The sequence below is a fragment of the Xyrauchen texanus genome, chromosome 1 (genome assembly GCF_025860055.1).
Source record: "Xyrauchen texanus isolate HMW12.3.18 chromosome 1, RBS_HiC_50CHRs, whole genome shotgun sequence".
NCBI classification, from domain to species: domain Eukaryota; kingdom Metazoa; phylum Chordata; class Actinopteri; order Cypriniformes; family Catostomidae; genus Xyrauchen; species Xyrauchen texanus.
Genome location: NC_068276.1, coordinates 48,848,935 through 48,872,031, shown reverse-complemented (window position 1 = coordinate 48,872,031; position 23,097 = coordinate 48,848,935).

Sequence of the window (23,097 nt, the reverse complement as noted above, 5' to 3'; positions counted from 1 at the left end):
TATCATCAAGGAGACCCACGTTCTTGTCAGCTGTATTTCTGATGCGTCGGATTCTCCTTAGGGCCCAGGGCAAGCTCCTGTCACTCAGGTCAGTTATATCCCTGGATGCCTGTATGTGGGAGCAGATTTACTGTCCAGACAGAAAATACCAACGGGGGAGTTAAGAACTCCACCCTAAGTTAGTAGTTGCCCAGAGTTCGCCAGCAAGGGTTTTTGCCTCTTACTGATAGCACCACGCTGGCCGAACAGGGCTTGGTTCTCGGAGCTAATCTCTTCCCTCGACGGCTCGCCTTGGGTGATTCTGAACAGGAAGGATCTTCTATATCAGGCACAAGGCAATATTTCAATTGTGGAATCTTTCATGTTTGGCCCCTAAGGGTACCAACTGAGGGACACAGGGCTTTCTCCTGAGGCTATCGAGACCTTTTTAAATGCCACTTGGAACAAGTTTGGGTGAGATCTTAGGGCAGAAGAGGACATCTTCACCTTTATGAATAGCGCAATGTCTCCTCTACTTCTCCCTGAAATCACCCAGCCCCCTTGGGTCTGGACGTTAAGACACATACATGACCCAGACTGCATCTGCATGCGTTTCTTTCCCCGGTTTCTCTGCTCCCGGGAGTCTTGGCAAAGTTCACCAGAAAGGGTCTTGCCTCTTTTTATTGGCACTGCGCTGGCCGAACAGGATATGTTTCTCGGAGTTAATACCTCTCCTCGTCGGCTCGCCTTGGGCGATTTCCGAACAAGGAGGACCTTCTCATCCTTGGCCCGAATTGTGAAACCTTTCATGTCTGGCTCCTAAGGGTACCAAATGAGGTTCACAGGGTTTTATCTTGAGGTTATAGAGACCATTTCAAGTGCTAGGGCTCCCTCCACTTGGAACTGATCTGGATAGATTTTACAGGGCAGAAGAGGACCTCTCCGCCTCTGTTGATAGCGCAATGTCTCCTCTACTTCTCCCCGAGTCGCCCAGTCTGATCGTGGTGATGCATACGTGGCACAAATGCGCATCCTCATTATTGCCCGAGCCTACGAGGCACGCGGTCAAGCTTTGCCAGTAGGTGTTAGGGCGCACTCAACAAGAGGGCTCTCCACCTCTAAAACCTTGGCTAGAGGTCTCCCTCTGCAGCAAGTTTGTGATGCGGCAGGTTGTCTTCTCCGCACACATTCATTTGATTTTTATAGTTTGGATGTTCTGCCACTCCGGGCTCTTATGCCCTTGAGTCGACGTCTCAAGCTCATGTCTGGACAAGTTTGTGATGCGGCAGGCTGGTCCTCTCCGCTCACATTCATCAGTTTTTATGACAAGTTTGTGTTGCGATAGGGTTCTCTTCATACACATTCATCGAACTTTATGGGTTAGATGCTTTGCTACTCCGGACTCTTATGTCCTTGAGTCGACATCACAGCCCATGCCAAAACAAGTTTGTGATGTGGCAGGTTGTCCTCTCCGCACACATTCATTGGACTTTTATAGATTGGATGTTATGCACTCTGGGCTCTTATGCCCTTGAGTCAACATCTTCGCTCATGCCTGAACAAGTTTGTGATGCGGCTGGCTGGTCCTCTCCGCACACATTCATCAAAATTTTATGGTTTAGATGTTTATTCAACTCCGGGCTCTTATGCCCTTGAGTCAACATTTCAAGCTCATGTCTGAGACCTCTCACGTTTTTGTGAGTACACTGCACAACCGTAGGGGTCCGGACAGCCCCCAGTGCGGCGGGGTGTGTATTGCGTTCCCCATTGCGCTTTTTGTAAAGGGAACGTATCGGGTTACATGTGTAACCCTTGTTCCCTGAAAAAAGCGGAACAAGATTGTCGCACTGGGACGTCCCAGGACTGCTCTTCAAAAAGAATTATCTGATGACACCTGGTGCATCCAATGATTACATCAGCCGAGGCTATAAATTCGGGTCAATGTTCATTGAGGTGTTACACACATTATTCACAGCTCGGTCACAACTAGGATTGTTCCCCATAGCGCTTAGCAGCGCAGCATCTCGTTCTGCTTTTTTCAGGGAACAAGGGTTACACATGTAAACCGAGACGTTTGTCACTATACACTGGACAGTTTTCCTGATCCATTATATCTTTGCATGCAGTGTCTATAGGTTGATTTTGAGGCAATTTGATATAATTTTTATATATTTTTTAAATGTTGTAAATTTATGTAGATAATCAAAATCCCAGAAAGCAACACATTCTTTAGAGACAAAATACTTATTTATAATTTTCAGTTTTGCTTAAGGTCATTAAAGCAAACATTTTTCAAAACTGTCCAAATAGAGAAAGGATAGCATTTGGGGTAAAAAGCTCCCCTGTTGCTGGGGCTAAAGGCCCCTACTAAACTGATTCTTTTTAAGTGGGGTGATTAGATTTGATATGAAAAATATTCAATTTGTATATTTGGATGGGGCTCACATCTGAGTGGGCTCACATCTCATCTAATCATAATAGATATTAGTATAGAATACTTCAGGTGTTATAAAATGCCAAATGTGTTTGAAATTAACAGGGAATGGTTGACTTTTTATAAAGTGGTTATTTTGAGTAAGCAAACTAACGCTCCAAAAAAGTAAAAAAAAAAAAAGTAAATAAAATTGTCCATGGAGTGTATCAAAATAATAATTAAATATTCAAATTAATGGAACATTGATTAGAATTAACAGTAGCTTATTGATCCTTCAAATTCAACAATCAAAGATAATTGTCAATTATCAAAATCAATAGAATATTAATAAGGATTAATGTTGATGGAGCACCACCCTGGAATAAGGGACTAATAACTAGACAGTATAACAGTCTCAATATTAGATTGTTCTCTTAGGAAAATGTATGTCCGTAGATCATCAAAATTCAAAAGGAAACAATGAAGGTTTCAATTCGAGCACTGGCATCCCCTGCCAGACTTTGACCCATGTGTATGCAAAACAAACCAAAACACTTCTCTTTGAAATATAACAAAGTTTATTGATGCAGTAATATCAATTAATAATTAATACAATGCAGTCAATAAACTTCCGACTTACAACAGTGACGTGATTAGATATGGTAACCAAATAAGCCTATAACACATGAGAGGACGGTGTGTGTGTGTGTGTGTGTGTGTGTGTAAGGATTGACGTGCACATAATGTCAGACGTGACTCTCGTGGAGAGTACATCACACGAGATTTCCGGCCAGAGAGTATTGCCACGAATGTGATCGGAGAGAAGACGGTTAATGGCGTCTGCCCGTTTACCGCATGTCTCCGCTTGTACGATAACTTGGGGACAAAGCTGAGCTTTATCACAAAGTTATCTACTAGCCAGATGTTTGTGAGGAGTAGCGTGCGTGTGTGTAGTTAGTACTACAGAGAGAGAGAGAATAAAGTGGCGAAGCTGAAACCGGTTTCGCAATCATGGCAGAGAAGGCAACTGTTAGTTTATCACTCAGAGACGCGGTGAACGGCTCGTAAACCGTCCTGCGGCCTTTGGTCCTTTAATGGATGAAAACAGTGTGCAGGTCTCATCTGCGATGGCGTGAATACACAACAGTCCAACGTGGTTGGATTACAACACAGCAAACTCTCATTTGTGATAAAAGCACATTACATTAATACCTTCAGTATTATTAGCAACAATGAGCAGACTCAGCGGTCCGTAAACTGTACAATTAATAAACTTGTTCCACAAGAATAACACACCTAAATATTCTTTCTCTGCCCAGACGTTAACCTCTTACTTGGATCACGTGAGGACATATGTAGAACGTGTTTTCATCTGTTGTTTGACTCCGACTTGGTCCCTCGAGGCTTGGGTGATAACGGGAGGCCGTTTCCTCGCTCTGTCGGCAGGCAGTACAGTTGCTGATTCTCGGTGGGCTGGTGGAGAAATCAACGACGTCAACTTGATTGAAGAGGGAAGGGGATTCTTCTTTCTTCACTTCTGCAGGCAAATGGATGAAGATGCGTATTGTTCGGCGGTCTCCTTCAGATCCGTTAAAGTGTTTGGTGGAACACAGAGTAATCTCTGTGAGGTGGAGCCGCTGTAGGAGGAGTCACTAGTAAGGCAGACAGAACCGCTGAAGGAGGAGTCTCTGGGTGATCAGGCAGAGCCGCGTGAGGAAAAGTCTCTGATGAGCGGGCGGAGCAATGTGAGGAGCGGTCTCTGGGGGAGCGGGCAGAGCCGCGGGGGAAATAGTCTCTGGGGAAGCAGGTGAAGCCGCAGGAGGAATAGTCTCTGGGGGAGCGGGCAGTGCCGAGGGAGGAGCAATCTCTGCGGGAGCGGGCCGAGCAGTGGCGGAAATAGTCTCTGGGGGAGCGGGCGGAGCTGCAGGGGAAATAGTCTTTGGGGAAGCGGGCAAAACCGCGGGAGGCATAGTCACTGGGGGAGAGGGCAGAACTGCGAGAGTCTCTGGGGGTGGAGCTGTGGAAGTTGGAGCCGTGGAAGTCTCTGGGGTGGAGCCATGGAAGGATCTGGGGACAGAGCCATGGAAGGCTCTGGGGACGGAGCCGTGGAAGACGGAGCCGTGGAAGACTTGGAAGGCAGAGCCATGAAATATTTGGAAGGTGGAGCCGTGGAAGGCGGAGCCATGGAAGTCTCTGGGGGTGGAGCCGTGGAAGGCTTTGGGGACGGACCCGTAGAAGGCAGAGCCGTGGACGGATCTGGGGATGGAGCCGTGGAAGGCAGAGCCATGGAAGGCTCTGGGGACAGAGCTGTGGAAGGCAGAGCCGTGGAATGCAGAGCCATGGAAGTCTTTGGAGGCGGAGCCGTGGAAGAGAGTACATGCACAATCTTTTCCTCCTCCGGATGGTCGAAGTTGGCAGCGCTGGCTCTGGGACGGATGAGGCTGGCAACGCTGGTTCTGGGACGGACAAGACTTCCAGCTCGTTGGCCGTGGCAGGCGTGGGCGTTGACTTGTTAGCCATGCCAGGAACGGAGGGATGAGCCATGGAAGGCTAGAGGGGAGACCACTGTAGGGGGAGATTTAAAGCCCTCTTCCTCTACACCCACAGTGAAAGGCGAGCCGCTAACTCACAGAGCCTCCTCCACGAACTCAAGGAGTGTCCAGTGAGAATCCGCTGGAGGCAATAGCTCCTTTAGCGCACTACTGAGAGAACCTGAAGAAAACCACCAAAGAATAGTCTGGGTAGTGCACTAAATTCGCCAGCTCTAAAAACTCACGGATGTGATCCTCAGCTGGACGGTCCCCTTGCTTGAGGAGGAGAATTCTGATGGCAGATAGATCCATCTTTGGTCAGTTTTTCTGTGACAAGGCAGGCAAAGAATGAGGATATAAGTGCAGCTTTAATGCAAACAAAAGATGTACAATATAACACAGGATATATACAAATGCAGGAAACCAGGCACAGGACATGACAAAACATGCAAAAACTGACAAACTAACTGGGGGAAACAAGGGCTTAAATATACAAGGGAAAAGAAGGAACACCTGGGAAAACAATCAGGGAATGAGAAACAATCATGGAGAACCAATCAAGGAATAAAACTACAAGAACTACAACATTATCCAACACTTAACATTATCCCTGAGTTTTGAACAGGATCCTTCATTCAATTTATGCAAACAAAGGGTGAGAGTGCAGTTTAATATTTCTGAAATGTTCAGAAATAAAAACAACATTTTACATATTACAAACTGACCATCTATTCGTATTGATAACTGAACTTGTTTGCTGATCTAAAATTATTCTTATGCTTGGATTTCAATGAAAGCCAAAAGTGCCAATCCTTTACCACCCTAACAGATGGTCTTAAAGTCAGATTTGAAAGACTAAATTAATATTAACACCAACAGAAAATTAGAGGTCTTTGTGTTATTGATTGACACATTCGAATGCAGTAGTTTAGCACAGCGCCTTGGCAGAAATAGTGGTCTATTCTGTACACAGTGACGAAGGGTCAAATGAAGTGTCCATTCTTAAAATGTCAAGATAAACAATTATGATACATAGGGGCTACCACGTTTTTTTAAACAGAGGTGATGACAAATCCAGTCAAAGGCAGAAAGAAAAATGAAAAATCTGTAGTTCCTTGTTGATGATAGATTAGCTACAGTACGTAGCTTATGATGATTCACTGGACATGTGGTGTAAATCATGCATACTGTAATTGATCAGTCACCTTTATTTTCATTGTATGGAGAAAAAAAGATGCAAAGAATGTGAATGGAGACTGAGGCTAACGTTCTGCCTAACATCTGCTTTTGTGTTTCATAGAAGAAAGAATGTCATTGAAACAACACAAGGGTGAGTCATGACTTGAATGGATTTTAATTTTTAGAACAACTCCTTTACAGTTAACTACTCAACTGCCAGTAATATCAAATGCACTGATCAAGATGCTTTACATTTATTGTATTTTTTTAAAAAGAAAAATGTGCCAGGTGAATTAAATGAGAATTTGCGATACTTGTACTATAAGACTTAGTTTTAACAGTTATCATCTCAAACATTCTTTTACATGCTTAAACCTGATACAGAGTTGTACATTTCCAGGCAGTTTTACGTGTCCGTAAGTTTGTATGTGTGACTGACTGGGAGCTAAAAATGAAGACATAAGAGGGTGAGTAAAAAGGTCTGAAATCTCAGCCCTCTCAGCCAGTGTGTGTTTCATGGTGAGTGTGTGAATTTTCAAGAGAGAGAGAGACAAAGATAAAGAGCAAGTAGGATGAAGGACGTCTGTGTGCATGCATGTGTGTGTGCATTTGTATGCCTGTGTGCTAATGGGATTTGAGTGTGTCTCCCCATGCCATGTTAGAAAGTGTGTGGAAGAGAGGGAAGGAAAAGGTTTGAGGTAGTATTTTTCACCTTACGACATTTTGACAGGGCAAGTACTCACTCTGTGGAGTGGGTTGTGAGGAGTGGGCCTTTTTTTTAAGTTTCACACATGTGAAAGGTGAGAAAGAGATAGAGAGATAAAGAGAGAGAGAGAGATGGAGAGGGAGAGGGGGGGCTAGAATCATCTCTAGGCCTTTCTCAACATTGTTGCACATTCTCCTTGCGCTCACTCTTTTCGATTTCTGACAGTCGACTCAGATTGAGAGAGAGAAATCTCCCCCCTGTGGTTTTCCACAAAAATACAAAGAAATGTACTGTCACACACCACTCACACTTTTTCCTCACTCAGTACTTTTTATGCACAGAAACATTCTTTTCAGAGTATTATGCTCTCTACTCTGTCTTTCTCTCATACACCCTCTAACTCTTTCATTCTCATCTTCAGACCATTATTCCCCTTCCAACACACACGAACAACAGTTTTCCACCTTTGGACAAGTTACAAGTAAAAGTTTAAATCTGATGACTCACTACTGTATAAGAATGAAGTAAGAATGTGACTGAAGAGAGATATTTTGAGAAATGGTGATATAAATTGAAACTTTGTGGCTGTGAGATGATAACCTGACTGTGCATTTATATGAAAGTATTGTAATAAGCAATATATTATCATTTAAGCAAGTATATTAGTCATAATATTAGTATACTATGTCATTTTACAGGAATCTGCTAATTTGTGCACCTCAAGTGTTGTCTGTGTTTGTTGAAGAAATTAACTGTGTAGGAAGCGGTAAACAATGCATATGGACCCATGTGAATCAGAGACAACTAGTGAGAATGAAGAATGGAGAAGAATGATGGGAGAATGAAGCATCCATCACATTCTGCCCTGTTATACAGAGATGCTCCCAAACATTATGTCTCTTATTCTCTCCTCATTGAAGGGGCAGATTAAGAAACACTGGGATGGGGTGGGGCTCAGTGTTATGCATGCTGTTACGCTGTCTGGGCTTTGATTATAACATCTGCATATCCTGAGTGGATATACAGGTGGGCTAGAACAATGTACACTTCTGCACAGGCTTACAGTGGGAGGGGACAGAAAAGATTGAGAGGAGATCAAAAATAAATTTATAGAAATATGTATTCGGTCATAAAGGAGAAGATGTGAGGGAGAAGATCCTGAAAAGGTGATAGGAGAACAAGAGAGAGGAATTAGACAAAACAAAAGACAAGACAGGTAAATGGAGATGAAAATTAAAGGGGAGCCAAACAGTGGGAGAAGAGAGAAATAACTGAGGGAGTCATATGAGAGGTTCTGCAATTCTTGTCTATATTCTCCTATGATGTATCATTAATGTGGGAGTTGAGTGAGAACTGTGAGTCATGGACAGAGCTGGCTGCGTTGAATAATGTGAGATGTAATAAGGGCTCAAAGTCTAAGATTGACAAGTATGTATCCTTTATCTATGGGTAACAGTATTGCCAGAGTAGCACTTTAATGCAACTGTCTTTTTTTCTGTTTTTACTCTGCAGAAAGTGAGAACTTGCATTCCAGTTTGCACCTTTTGGATGCATAGAAGTTTCCTGAAAGTAATGAGGCTTGAACATGAGACTGTTTTGAGTGGCTTAATTAAATTTAGTATTTTGATGAGTCCGTCAAATGTGGTAAACTTTTTTTGTGGGTGGCATTGTGTTTTTCATTGGTATTTGGTTACAGCATCTCCAGTTTCAGATTTTTCAGTAATTTTTATGCAAGTTTACCTTAAGTCTGATTAAATCATCTGGATGGATAAGCTGTTTGTAGCAGCTTTAGATCCAGTAAAAAATTTCTGCTTACACTATCTAATTGCTGAATTAAAAGATTCTATTTCAGTCTGGCCAATGAAGAAAAAGAAAGAATACTTTGTTCATATTACTACAGCTTTGGAATTTTATGATGGTAGTGCTCGTCTTGCTGCTGTCATTTGAAAACCATTACCAAGAACAATGAAAAATAGTAGGGTGTTGTAAAACATTGCCAATGAAATCTAAAGTGTGTTCTCTAGGAATTGCTGAATATCCAGAAATGTTCAAAAGTATTTACAAATTTGTAATTACAAATTTTTGTTACTTTATATTGTTTGTGTATTATCCTCATGGACATGAACCTTGAGATGGCAATATTTAAAACCAGTCAGATAAAGAACCCCAGTTTAGTCCAGCATTTATATGAATTAAAATATTGTCAGTGTAACATGGATTTAAAACACTGTAGATTTTCAAACATTATTTCTTTAAAAATGCATTCATTTGTTTTATTCATGCAATTCATATTTAGTTTTATTCATGCCACTATCCATCCATACAGACAGACAGACAAACAGACTGTAAATAAAGTATTTTAAGATATTTACAAAATATCAGTCATTAATTTTAGTGTTGTGAAACGATTGAACAAATAACTGATAGCTGAACAACACGTGTGAAATTTTTCTTATCATTCTGCTTAGAAGCCTCACAAATGTGCTTGCAGCTGGTAAACTTCCAACAAGTCTTAGCCAGTCTCATGCAGTTCTGTGAATGGTGTGACTTTGACACATTGATGTTCTTTAAACCACCCTCTTGTTTCATAGGCACTATCTCTCTCCCTCTTCTCTCACACTCCTTTTCTTTCTATTTATCACCCCTCCCTCATATTCATTATCACCCACTCCCTCTACATCACACTAATGATGCAGTACCACTCATTATGAATAAGCTTCTTGATTTGAGATGCATATCTATGGCATATCAATGTAAGACTAAAATATTGACTCATTCATGGCTAAATGTAGTACAGTTTTTATTACAGTACATACCAATGTGAAAATACTTATTGAAGTTAAATAATAGTGCACTTCAAGTACAAGTGTTAAGATGGGTTAAAGGAGCTTTTTATTTACCAGTGGAATTCACCACTGTTATTATAACCGGAGTTAACATTCCCCCCAGCGCTAACGCTAAGGCAGCACTCTGTGAACTGTATGGGGCTATGAGCGAACTGCAGAACTCTCACCCTGACGGACTGTTTATTGTCGCCGGAGATTTCAACCATGCGAATCTCAAGACAGTGCTCCCTAAATTCCAACACTATGTGGACTTTACATCAAGAGGGGCGAACACGTTTTATCTTGTTTACACAAACATCCCAGGTGTGTACCGGGCGGAGCCCCGCCCCCACCTCGGCTACTCAGACCACATCTTTGTTATGCTAATTCCAGCATACAGACCGCTTGTCAGATGCACAAAACCGCTCCAGAAGCAGGTGAAAACCTGGCCAGCAGGAGCCATCTCTGCTCTTCAGGAATGTTTTGAGTGTACTGACTGGCACATGTTCAGGGAGGCTGCAACATATGACAACTTGGAGGAATACACAGTATGACACGACAGTGGTGGGTTTCATCAGCAAGAACGACGAGTCAGCATATAGAGAGGAGGTGCAGCAAAAGAGATGTTTGTTGACTTTAGGAGAGCACAGAGTGACCATTCTCCACTGAACATCAACAGCTCCTCTGTGGAGATTGTCAAGAGCCCTAAAAGTCCTTGGTGTTCACCTGGCGGAGAACCTCACCTGGTCCCTCAACACCAGCTCTATTACCAAGAAAGCCCAGCAGCGTCTCTAATAAGGCTGAGGAAAGCACACCCCCCATACTCACTACATTCTATAGATGGACTATTGAGAGCATCCTGAGCAGCTGCATCACGGCCTGGTTTGGGACTTGCACCGTTTCGGACCACAAAGCCCTGCAGAGTATAGTGAGGACAGCTGAGAAGATCAACGGGGTCTCTCTTTTCTCCATCATAGAAACACTATGATGGAAAGCAATACTCAATACTCAGACACTGGACTGAGTTGCACTTTAATTATTGTCACTTTATTCCTGGCTGCTACCTAAATAACAGCTATGTGCATAGAACACTATCTCGGCGCTGCACTGTCTCTCACTGTGCCTATTGTCCTGTTAATTTTTAGTAATTTATTGTACTGTCCCGTAATTGTTGCACACGTTTGCACGTGCACTTTATGTAGGTATGCTATTTAGTCTGTGTAGTCTCATGTGGTTCTGTGTTTGTCCTATGTTTTATTTTGTGTAGCACCATGGTCCTGGTGGAATGTTGTCTCGTTTCACAGTGTACTGTACTAACTGTATATGGTTGAACGACAATAAAAACCACTTGACTTGACTAGTGTTGTTTCATACATAGCTCTCCGTGACTAAACCATGACATATCAGCTGACATGACACAAATTACTCCAATGATTAAATCGTTAAAATGAGAAATGTGTTTTACAAATCACTAAACAAAGCACTAAAATGAGTCAGATCCAAAGAACAAATCACACAAATCATTTGCAGAAGGCCATGTTAAGATCCACTGCACAAAAGCCATAAGCTGGATTAATGAACATTTCCACAAAGCCATCCTCGTACTCTCAAACTCTGCCTCCTCAATCATTTGTAACATAAAAACCAGTGTGTTTGGCTAGCATATGAATGTCTCTGTTTCTGCAATGAGACAAACTTGATCGCCAAGCAAACTGGGATGAACATTTGTAGTTATAAATAGTCATAGCTTGGGGGGTCCAGAGACCTGTATTGCTTTTCAGTGCCCTGCCAGTCGTGGAAAGGCCACACTTTCTGTGCCTTCCTTTTCCTTAGTGTCAAAGTAATGAGCTATAAAACTAATTTATGGTACTCTGTTAGTAAGGCTTCATTTAGAGTAGATTTAGGATCTAGAGTTTTAACCCATCCAGACCATGTGTATCTATTTTAAACAAGAAATTCAAGCACACCGTATAAAGAGGTAACCAGATGAGTATGGAGAAGAGGGAGGGAAGGGAAGCTTTGGTGGCCTAATCCCCTGATGTATTGTCCAAATCCCCTGATATTTTTTAAGATTCACACATGTTTTTCTTCACAAATAAAACACATTTTATGACGTTGCCCAGTACTCTGTCTGTCCGTGATGAAAAGCAATAGGCACTGACCATGGTAGATTACCGCTTGCACCTTTATTCAGTTCACCAAAGAAACAATTGTTGGCTGGGTTTTAAAGCCCTCGCATTTGTAGTCCGCTGTTGAACACTACCTGTTCCGGCCAGTTGGTGGGACTTTTGTAACTCAGCAGGTTTCATCAAGCCGTGATTGTTTCAAAGAACTGATGAGGTAACATGCATGCATATCCAGGTACCATCCACTGTTCAGCGAAACTGAGATCTTATGTTTAACTAGTTATAATTGTCATCCATACAATGTAAATACATGAGAGTTGGTCATTTTCCTTCATGTCATGTAAACAAATAAATATGAATGATGTAGCATCCAGAAGGTAGCTCACAAGTAGCTCTCCAACATTAATTTAGGTCACTAAATAATGACATTTACCAAACTGTATTAGACTCATTTGAGTTATGCAAGTGTTCCTGTTAAAGCAGTTATTTCAGACATAACAATTTAGCACCACCCTTTCTTTACTTCTGTGATTATTTATAATCAAGAGTGTGGTGGAAATTCTAAATACTGACCCAAGTAGAATTAAATTCCCTAACTTCCTGGCCAATGCTGGTTTCCCAGCACTTTCCAACTCAGAATCCACTAAGAGGTTGGCAGTGTCCTGCCCATAGTTGATACTCACTCAGTCCAAAGAAACGTGTATCTATAGATCACACATATCCTATCTAGACTTAAGCTGCAGCATAATAACTCAATTCACACTCCAGTTTCTCTTTGTCTTGTTTATTAGTACACATCCAGAGAGATCTCTTCACAGTAGAGACTACTGAACAAAATAATTCAGATGATTTTAATTTTCAAGTTTTATTTGTCACATACATAACCATACAGAGTACGAAATGTAGTGAAATTCTTGATATGACTTTTCTCCCCACAATTTGTAAAGATTATAAACCAAATGGATAAGGAGTTGAAATAGAAGTAAAACCAAAATGTAAAAAAAAACTATTTAAAAATGCCCATTTAAAAAACAATAAAATACACAATAAAATAGGGGGAAAAGAATATACTATATGTCCAAAGTATGCATATGATATGAAATAGTGCATTGTGACAGATGTAGAGTAGCAGCAACAGTTTGACTGGCAATATATATATATATATATATATATATATATATATATATATATATATATATATATATATATATATATTGCAGGGTAAAGTGCAATTGTGCAGTAATGTTAAGTATGTAAGAATATTGGTCAGAATATTGCTGAAGAATATTGCTTAAAGTGTGTGGTGTTCCATAGTGAACCTAGTCTTTGTGTTGTCCTTGGTTCAGGACACGGATGGCCTGGGGAAAGAAGGTCCTCCTCATTCTCTCCATTTTGGCCATCAGGGAGCGGAAGCGTTTCCCTGACCGCAACAAAGAGAAGAGTCCATTATTAGGATGGCTGAGGTCTTTCATGATTTTCCTGGCTTTGGTCCAGCATTGTTTGCTGTAGATGGACTGCAGGTCAGGGAGTTTGATGTGGGTAATGCGCTCAGCTGATCGCACCACTCTTTGAAGAGCCAATCTATCTTGTTTTGTGCAGTTTCCAAACCAGGCTGTGATGTTTCCTGTCAGGTTGCGCTCAATGGTGCAGGTGTAAAAGTTTTTAAGCACCACAGCGGTCAGTTTAAAGTCCTTTAAGCACCGGAGGTGGTAAAGACGCTGACGGGCCTACTTCACTACAGTGTTAATGTGACAGGACCATGACAGATCATGTGAGATGTTTATACCGAGGTAACGGAAACAGTTCCCTCTCTCCACTGTGGCCCCGTTGATCATAATGGGGTGGTAGTTCCTTGCCTGTTTGTGCTGAAGTCCACTATCAGCTCCTTTGTCTAGCTGTTATTCAAAAGGAGCTTGTTCTCCTGGCACCTGAACTACAGACCTTTGATCTCCTGTAGACAGGTCCTCTCATCCTTATCAGAGATCAGGCCTATCACAGCAGTGTCGTCAGAAAACGTGACAATGGTGGTGGAGTTGCAAAGTGGCCGCACAGTCATAAGTGTACAATGAGTACAGCAGGGGGATTAGAACACACCCCTGGGGGGCTCCAGAGCTGAGGGTGGGGGGGGGGGGGGTGAGAGATGTCTGCCCACCCTTACTGCTTGTAGCCTGTCAGTCAGGAAGTTGGAGATCCACTGACGCAGAGGTGGGCTGAATCGTAGGTTTTATACATTATTGCAAACATTACTCCTGTAACCATTTTTTACTTCATTCTGATTGATTCTAAGAATATTAAAAAAATGTAAAGTTGCTGTCTAAGCAGATAAAGAAGTAGAGTTGTAAATGTCAATGTATTAAAATAGTCATAAATCTCTGTTCCCCATATCCTCAGACATACATTATGTCTCACACATTCTTGCTTCACAGAACAATACATTAATAAAATACAACTTTATTTGTATAAACATATCCTACTCTATCATGCCGTCTTCACAACCAAACCACCATTTTCTTCTACAGTCATTTAATGTTTGCTATCTATAAAGAGCCATGCTTTCCAAAAACACATTGCTAGTCTTACCTGCCTTACTGAGCGTTTTCTCCATTGGTATTGTGACTGCTTCATGTTATGACCTTTTGCCTGTTTATTGGAATTCACGTTTATTGGATTATTGTTTTTGTCCTGTTTGCCCATTTGGACTTTCTATTTTTGATGCTTGACCTTTGCCTGCATTTTTTACCATCACTTTGCTGTTGATTTGGATTTATTAAACTTCTGCAAATGGATTCAAACCCACCACCATGCCTGAGTTCATTACAGAATGCTTTGCCTGAAATAAATACAGCAGAAGTATCTCAGCTCTAGGCGGCCTATGCATACCAGAGTATCAGCCAACCTATCAGCAGCCAACGGACATCTAACCCAGTACATTCAATCACTCCCAATAACCAGAGCTGAGTCGGTAAGATCTGCGCTACCCGATAAATTTGATGGTCTGCTGATAAATGTAGAGGCTTTCTACATCAATTTAGAATTTACTTTTCTAATCAACAAGAAGCGTTTTGTGAAGACACTATTAAATGTTTATTTATGATGACTGCTCACTGATAAAGTGCTGGATTGGGCATCGGCTGTTTGGGAAAATTATAATCAGTTACAAACCACTTTTGACTATTTTGCTCAGCAAAATTCAAGATGTCTTTCAATATCCTATGGGATGACAGGATATTTCAGTACAACTGTTGCACATACGCCAAGGCAATCGATCAGCAGCTGATTGGGTGGAATGATGTGGCACTAAAAACAGTTTTTTGAGATGGACTTAACCATGAACTACAAGCGGAGTTCCCCTGCTCCGAACAACTCAAAATGGCTCTCTCTATGCCTCAATCAACAGAACCTATGCAAATCGGCTATACTAGAGTTTCAATAGAAGAGCGACATCGTCTACAGGAACATCTATGCTTTTACTGTGGTCAACCCAACATCACAGCAATACCTGCCCCAACAATGTCAACAGCACCTTAAAGAAAAGGGTTACTAACGAACACTCTCTCACTCTCCTTCATTATAATTTCACTCTATTCATCTCCATTGAGGTTTCTAATATGACACACTATGTTTCAGCGCTAGTGGATTCCAGGGCTGCAGTATAATTAATCCACGTTCAGGATCTCGTTCAGGAACTCAAAATCTTTACTATGCCATGCATCCCTTCAATTAATATTAAAGCAGTTGACAACAAACCCATTCTCACTCTACATTATCTCTTCTCCCAAGAACCAGATACTTTTTGGCCATCCATGGCTGCCTATACATGACCCTAACTTTTCCTGGAATCAAGGTAACCTCAATAAATAATTTAATTACTGCCAAGAACACTGTTTTAAATCAAAGATCATGTTACCATGTTTTACCATGAGTGTGGAAAGCCCGGACGCACAAAACACTACAGCTAATTCAGTTGAATACTCTTTATACTCTGAGGTCAGCAAGGCAAAAGCAAACTGACTACCTCCCCATCATCCATGGGATTGTGCCATTGAACTTCTCCTGAATTCTGCACCTCCCAAAAGCAAAGTTTACCCCTTGTCACGTCCTGAGATGCAGGCTAAGGAAAACTAGATTGAAGAAGCCCTACCGTCTGGCTTTATCTGTCCCTCTACATCTCCAGCAGTGGAAGGGTTTTTCTTTGTGGAAAGACCTAAGACCATGCATTGAATACAGATTGTCTCAATACAATCATAATAAAGAACAGATATCCATTTCTTCTCGTCCCTTCAGCACTAGAACAACTCCGTGAGGTACGCATCTTCACCAAACTAGATATTTGAAGTGCCTATACCCTCATTCGTATCAGAGAAGAGGATGAATGGAAGACTGCCTTCCTCACCACTAGGGGGCGCTATGAATATTAAGTCATGCCATATGGCATAGCTAATGCACCTTCTGTCTTCCAGTCTTTCATAAATGAAATCTTCAGAGACCTCTTGAACCAGTTCGTCATTGCATACATTGATGACATCTTAATCTATTCCCAAACAAAACAAGAACACGTCAAGATCCAACATGTCAAGACAGTCCTAATATGCTCCAACAGAACCAACTGTACAACAAAGCAGAAAAATGTGAGTTTCATACAACCAGTACCACGTTCTTAGGATACATCATCCATCAAGGTGTGGAGATTTACCTATCCAAGCGGTCATTATCACAGCTGTGTACATCCCCCACAAGCCGACACAGACCGGGCACTCAAGGAACTGTATGGGTATATAAATGAGCAGGAAACCGCGCACCCTGAGGCCACGTTCATTGTTACCGGGGACTTTAACAAAGCCAATTTTAAAACAATAGCACCAAAATACGACCAACACATCAGCTTCAACACACGAGGGGACCGGGTTTTGGACCATTGCTATTCTCCTTTCCGGGATGGCTACAAATCCCTCCCCCGCCCACCATTTGGCAAATCATACCACTCTTCTGTTCTGCTTCTGCCTGCTTACAGGCAGAAACTGAAACAGGAAGAACCCACCCTCAGAATGATCCAGTTCTGGTCAGACGAATCAGACCCTGCGCTACAAGACTGTTTTGATCACGTGGACTGGGAGATGTTCCAGTCCGCCTCTGATGACGACATCGAGGTTTACGCTGATAGCGTAACATGTTTCATCAGGAAGTGCGTAGAGGACGTTGTGCCAACCAAAACAATACGGATCTACCCCAACCAGAAACCATGGGTTAACGGCGATGTTCGCGCGGCACTTAATGAGCGGACCTCCGCTTTTAATTCCGGGAACGGAGAGGAGCATAAATAAGCCAGTTATGCCCTCTGTAACTCTATCAGTGCAGCCAAATGCCAGTACAGGCACAAAATTTAAGGACAGTTCAACACCACAGACTCTAGAAGTATGTGGCAGGGAACTAACATCATCCCAGACTACAAACGGAATAAAAACTCTGACATGAACACCACTGCCTCTCTCCCAGATGAGCTTAACACATTTTATGCTTGTTTCGTGGACATCAACACCGCCCTCGTGGAGAGAGCACTCGCGGCCGACGCTACAGAGGTTGGTTCACTCTCCATCTCTGTTGCGGATGTAACCCGCTCCTTCCGACGGTTGAACATCCGTAAAACCGCGGGTCAAGACGGCATTCCGGGCCGCGTCATCAGAGCGTGCGCGAACCAACTGGCTGGTGTTTTTACAGAAATTTTCAACCTGTCCCTCTCCCTGTCTGTAGTCCCCACATGCTTCAAAATGTCAACCATTGTGCCTGTACCGAAGCAAGCCAATATCATTTGCCTAAATCACTGGCATCCTGTTGTTCTGACCACCATTATCAGCAAATGCTTTGATAGGTTAATCAGAGATCACATCTGCTCTGTTCTGCCCACCTCTTTGGACCCATTGCAGTTTGCCTACCGCAACAATCGCTCCACTGATGATGCCATTGCATCTACAATACACACTGCACTCTCCCACCTGGAAAAAAAGAACACATATGTGAGAATGCTGTTTGTAGACTACAGCTCAGCATTCAACACCATAATGCCCTCCAAGCTTGATGAGAAACTACGGGCTATGGGCTTAAACAGCTCGCTTTGCAGCTGGATCCTGGACTTCCTGTCAGGCAGATGTCAGGTGGTTAGAATGGGCAGCAACATCTCCTCGTCACTGACCCTCAACACCGAAGCCCCACAGGGCTGTGTTCTCAGCCCACTCCTGTATTCCCTGTACACACATGACTGTGTGGCAACACATAGCTCCAATACCATCATTAAGTTTGCTGACAATATGATGGTGGTAGGTCTGATCACTGAAAATGATGAAACAGCCTACAGAGAGGAGGTGCACACTCTGACACGCTGGTGTCAGGAGCACAGCCTCTCCCTCAACGTCAGTAAAACCAAGGTGCTTGTAGTGGACTTCAGGAAGAAAGACAGCCCCATCACCATTGATTTGATCTCAGATTGATGGAGTCCCAGCACACTTGATAAAGGAAATCATGGATTCAAGAAGAAGAGGAGGCCAGATGCTATATTTGGTAAACTGGGAGGGCTATGGACTAGTGGATCCTTTCATTAGCCACGATTTCCACCTAACACACCCTGACCGCACAGCACCCAGACCAAGGGGATGCCCCAGTCAAAGAACACTGGGAGGTGTTTGAAAAGGGGTGTTTATGTAACATCTGCTTCCTCCAACCACCAGAGGGAACCTTCACACGAATTCTGATCACACTCCATTTCCTCCTCCACTCCATTTCCTCCAACCATCTTTTAGATTGTCCATGTACTTTTGTTTTCTTCCTTCCCTTGTTTTTCACACAGGTGTTGCTCAGCAGCTGTAATGATTCTGGCTATGACACAGGAGCAGATGAAGACGATGATGAAGAACCCAAGTGCAGTTTATTAAACAAAAGTGAGATCCAAAACCCTGACTACAAACATTAACTAAATATAAACATGAACTACTAGACTAAACCAACTTTTCATGACTTGGCATAAAACATGAACATGAACTTGACTTTGCTAGACTTGACAAACATAATACAACAAAGTTACACTCACAATACTTGACTCTAGACAATGGCAACATGAAGGCTTAAATACATAGACATAGGGGAACATAAGCCAATGAACCAACATAACTCTAAACAAGACAATAAGCATAAACAAATTACTTGAAAGAACAAATAACAAGAATAAGTACCAATGACAACAAGACACATAAACATGGAGGAAAACACATGACATGAACAGGACTAAACTTTTCAAAATAAAAGACATGAAAAATAGGAACCAACAGAATAAACATGACAGCAGCCCAATCAGCGCTGTCATTGCAGTGCTGATTAGCGCTGCTTGTGATTGTGGGCACACCTGTTTTCAATCCTTACTTCCCTTTATATATAGGAGTGGTGGTGGCATAGTGGGCTAAACCTTATAACTGTTAAGCAGAAGGTCGCTGGTTCGATCCCCACGGCCACCACCACAATTGTGTCCTTAAGCAAGGCACTTAACTCCAGGTTGCTTTGGGGGAATTGTCCCTGTAATAAGTGCACTGTAAGTTGCTTTGGATAAAAGTGTCTGCCAAATGCATAAATGTAAAAATATTCTCTCCTTAGTCTTGTCTTCCTTGTCAGATCGTTGAGTTGCTTTTAGTCTTCAGTCAAGTTATTCCTGTCTGTTTCCAGTTGTACCCTGTTTCCAGTTGTAGTTCTTTTTCTGTCTTGTTGATTTCTCCCTTCTGATTTTTGTTTTCTGTTCAGTTTTATTAGTTGGTTTGTTTTCTGTTTTATTTTTGCCTCGCTTTGGTTTTCTTTCTCCATCGTTAGTGTTTTGTTTGTATTTTTTTGGTTTATTTATTTTTAATAAAACACCTTTCATTGCCTTTCTGCATCTTGGATCCTTCCTCAAAATACCCTGACACCTAGATCCAATTTTATATGGATGTTTGAGTTTATTTGGACCATGTTGGAGTTTTTTGTCTACTGAACATTGTTAAAAAGTTATTTTTTCAAAGTTACATTTTTTCCCCGTGGAATGATCCAAAAACTCTTTAAACTGCAGTACAGCCCATTGAAGAGACTATACATCTATCCCTCACAGCCTTGTTGTCATTCATCAAAAATCAAAGATGAATAACTTCTATTAGTGTAGCATACACTATCATTTATTAAACATTTAACCAGGCGCAACACCAGGCCCTGCTTGAGCTGCAGTGAGACCAAGACCATTTTTTCCAGGTGACTCTGGGCTCATACAGAGAACTAGCAGTCATTCCAGAGCTTTATACACCTTGATCAAGGCTCAGCCATGACCCTGGACCCAAAACCTTCCATGCCCCCACACACACATTAAAATGGGCCCCCTCAATGAACCAGAGGCTTTCCTCGAGTTGTTTAAGTGAACGGCGGAACTCTGGAAGTGGCCGAAATCAGAGTGGGTGGCCCGACTCCTGCCACTCTTTTCTGGTGGAGCCCAGTTCGTGGACCAACACCTGCCAGCAGAGAACCTCCTGGTGTATAAGGACTTGAAGAAAGCCCTCTAGCAATGGGTAGACCATAGCCCTTCTGTTGCTGACGCTGAGCGAGTGTGGCCGCCCATTTGTATTCAGCCAACAGCTCCGTGACGCCTGCCGGGAGTGGCTGCTGGCGGAGGAGCGCAACGCCAAGGGAGTGGTCGATCTGGTGGTGCTAGAGCAGTTCATCCTTTATCTGCTGACTGGAACAGCATAATGTTTTCTCTCTCTTCTCTCTCTCTCATTCTCTCACTTTCCTTATACACTGAGGATATTACTAGATAGTGACAGTCACTATAAAATTTCGGGGACAAAAACATATTTTCAGTTATTCACTAGTTAATGTAATCCTGCTTAGAGGATAGGGTAAACGTTTGTGGACATCTGGTCGAAAGGCTTGAGGCTTGAGGCTTGACCTGAGCACAAACACAAATAAATGTGAATTGCTCACTCAGCATTCGGAATGGAAGAACCCCCGCAGCCCCTGTATTGGAGAGCCCTTGTGGATTGCGCTAGGGGAGCCAGGCCCACCTGAGCAGAGGTTAGTCCTAACCACTATGGCAGGTCACCCCGGGTATATCCTAGGCACTCTTGGCTATTAAGAGGCAGTCACGGCATTCGAAAGGGGGAGCCCCCGATACAAATAAATGTGAATATTCTCGCACATCATTGGAGCGGGAGAACCCCCGCAGGGGTTTGAACAGCATAGCCCTTGAGTGCTTTATGTGGGCCCGTCCTGCGTTGTGGGACAGGGGCTTGTATACTGACCGTGGTGGACCCTTGCTGTGCCCGAACGGTGGGGCCGGCCTGTTGTGAAGTCGAGGATGAAGCAAGCCTCCCCCTGATCCCAGATGAGAACTTGTGACTAGTTAATCAGTGCTTGATGGGTCATCCTGATATGAAAACGGTTGGTAGATGATGCCAAGAAATGCGTCGGATAACCAGTGGCCCCATAATCGTGTTTGGTGTTTGGACAGGCCTTTTTGGGTTGCTATGGTTGTGGGGCTGATGTGAAAGGAATGGCTTAAGTGTAGTTTATCTAAGATGCCAGAATTGAGCAGGACGGATCTGATTGTGTCTTTGTCTAGGATGTGGAGGTCAGAAATTGTGGGATGGGTACTTATGTCTAATTTTGTCGTGGTGGTGATTAAGGAGCAATGGAAGAAGGCAATGATGAACATGACGTCTAGTGTTTTATTTAAGGTGTTTAGAGAAATGTAACCCTGATGAAGAGTGTTTAGACAACGAGTTAGTAGATCAATAGTAAGTAGTTTTAGGTTTGTTGGGTTGTGAGGCGAAGGAGGATATGGAGAGGAGAGAAAAATCTAAAAATGGCAGATTGTAATTTAGGTGGAAATCTTTGAAGCATTTCCAAGCTGTCCAAAATGTCTGTTGGGTTTGGGGGGAAATGGCATGAAGAATGGAGTCCTGGCGGGGTGGAGAAGAAGACTGGGAGGGTAATTTCTAGGAATTCAGTTCTGAAAGGGGAGAAACTGGGGTTTGTGTCGGGTTTGCTACTAGCGCCAAGGCTCTGAATATCTGGATAACGAGAAAGAGTCAGCAAAATTTTTTTTGAGACTGTAAAGTTTTCTGCTTTAATTATGGTTAGCTGAGGAGGGATTTGGGACAAAGTTTGCTTGCAGAGGCAGCCTTGTACAGGGAATGGATCCGGAGTAGGGATTAAAATGTTAGAAGGGAAGGGGATAAAGTGAAGAGGGGAATGGGTCTGGAGCAGGGTTCACCAGCAGAGGCAGCCTCAAATGGAAATCCACTGTAGTAGTCCATGGATAGGAAGGGGTAGAGGGATGTATGTTAGCAGAGAGAATAGGATTCATGGGAAAAAAACAAAGGCATCTGGAACATATGTGAGGCAATGTCAGGATATGTGCTTGCATCGCATTTGTGATATGAATGGGCTGAATCCTCAGGTGCAGGATCGCACAACATTCAAAGGTAAACCATACGATTCCTGTGAAAATGTTTATACAGAATTTTACAGGATTTATACAGAGTTCGCTCAAAGTTGCGAGCAGCTGTATCCGCAGGTATGGCCCGCATGGCGTACCATGGTAGGATGAACGGGATGAATCCTTGAGCACAGCGTTTAACAGAATGAGACCATCTTTTCATGTGAAAATGTTATGTGATGGCATATAGTTGGCTATTTTCGAAAGAAATTCATAAGTACGAAGGTGTAGGCTTATGGTGAGCTGTTTAGGGAAGACATGAAAAAGCCAGATTGATGTCAGTTGCTAAGTGGGTGATGTTTAATTTTGTATGAGTTGCATTATATGTGTTACAGAGCAATAGAGGTTTAGACACATGGTCTGAAAGACGTGCTGCGGTTGTGGCACGTGACCAGTTGTTGCGCTTGGAGAGCACGAGTGCTGTTTGCAGTGTAGTGGGTGTGAAGTGAACTGTACTAATTACTGGCTATTAAATCGATTTGCACCAGTGTTTATCACCCACAAATAGACGGGTTGGTGGAAAGAATTAATAAAACTCTGAACAATATAATTCATAAGTTTGTGCACGAGGACACTAGGAATTGGGTAAATGGCTCGATCCCCTGTTAGTCGCAGTCCGAGAGGAACCCGTGCCTCCCCAGAGATTTCCCAGTGCGAGCTGCAGTATAGCCGTCGGGCGCACGGCATGCTCAACGTCATTCGGGAAGCAAGCAATGAGGAGGGGCCTTCAAACAGTAAAAATGAAATTCAGTATGTTCTTCATTTTAGAGCAAATCTCCATACTTTGGGTCAACTAACACATGAGAATTTGCAACAAGCTTAAGTTTGGGGTTTGGTTTA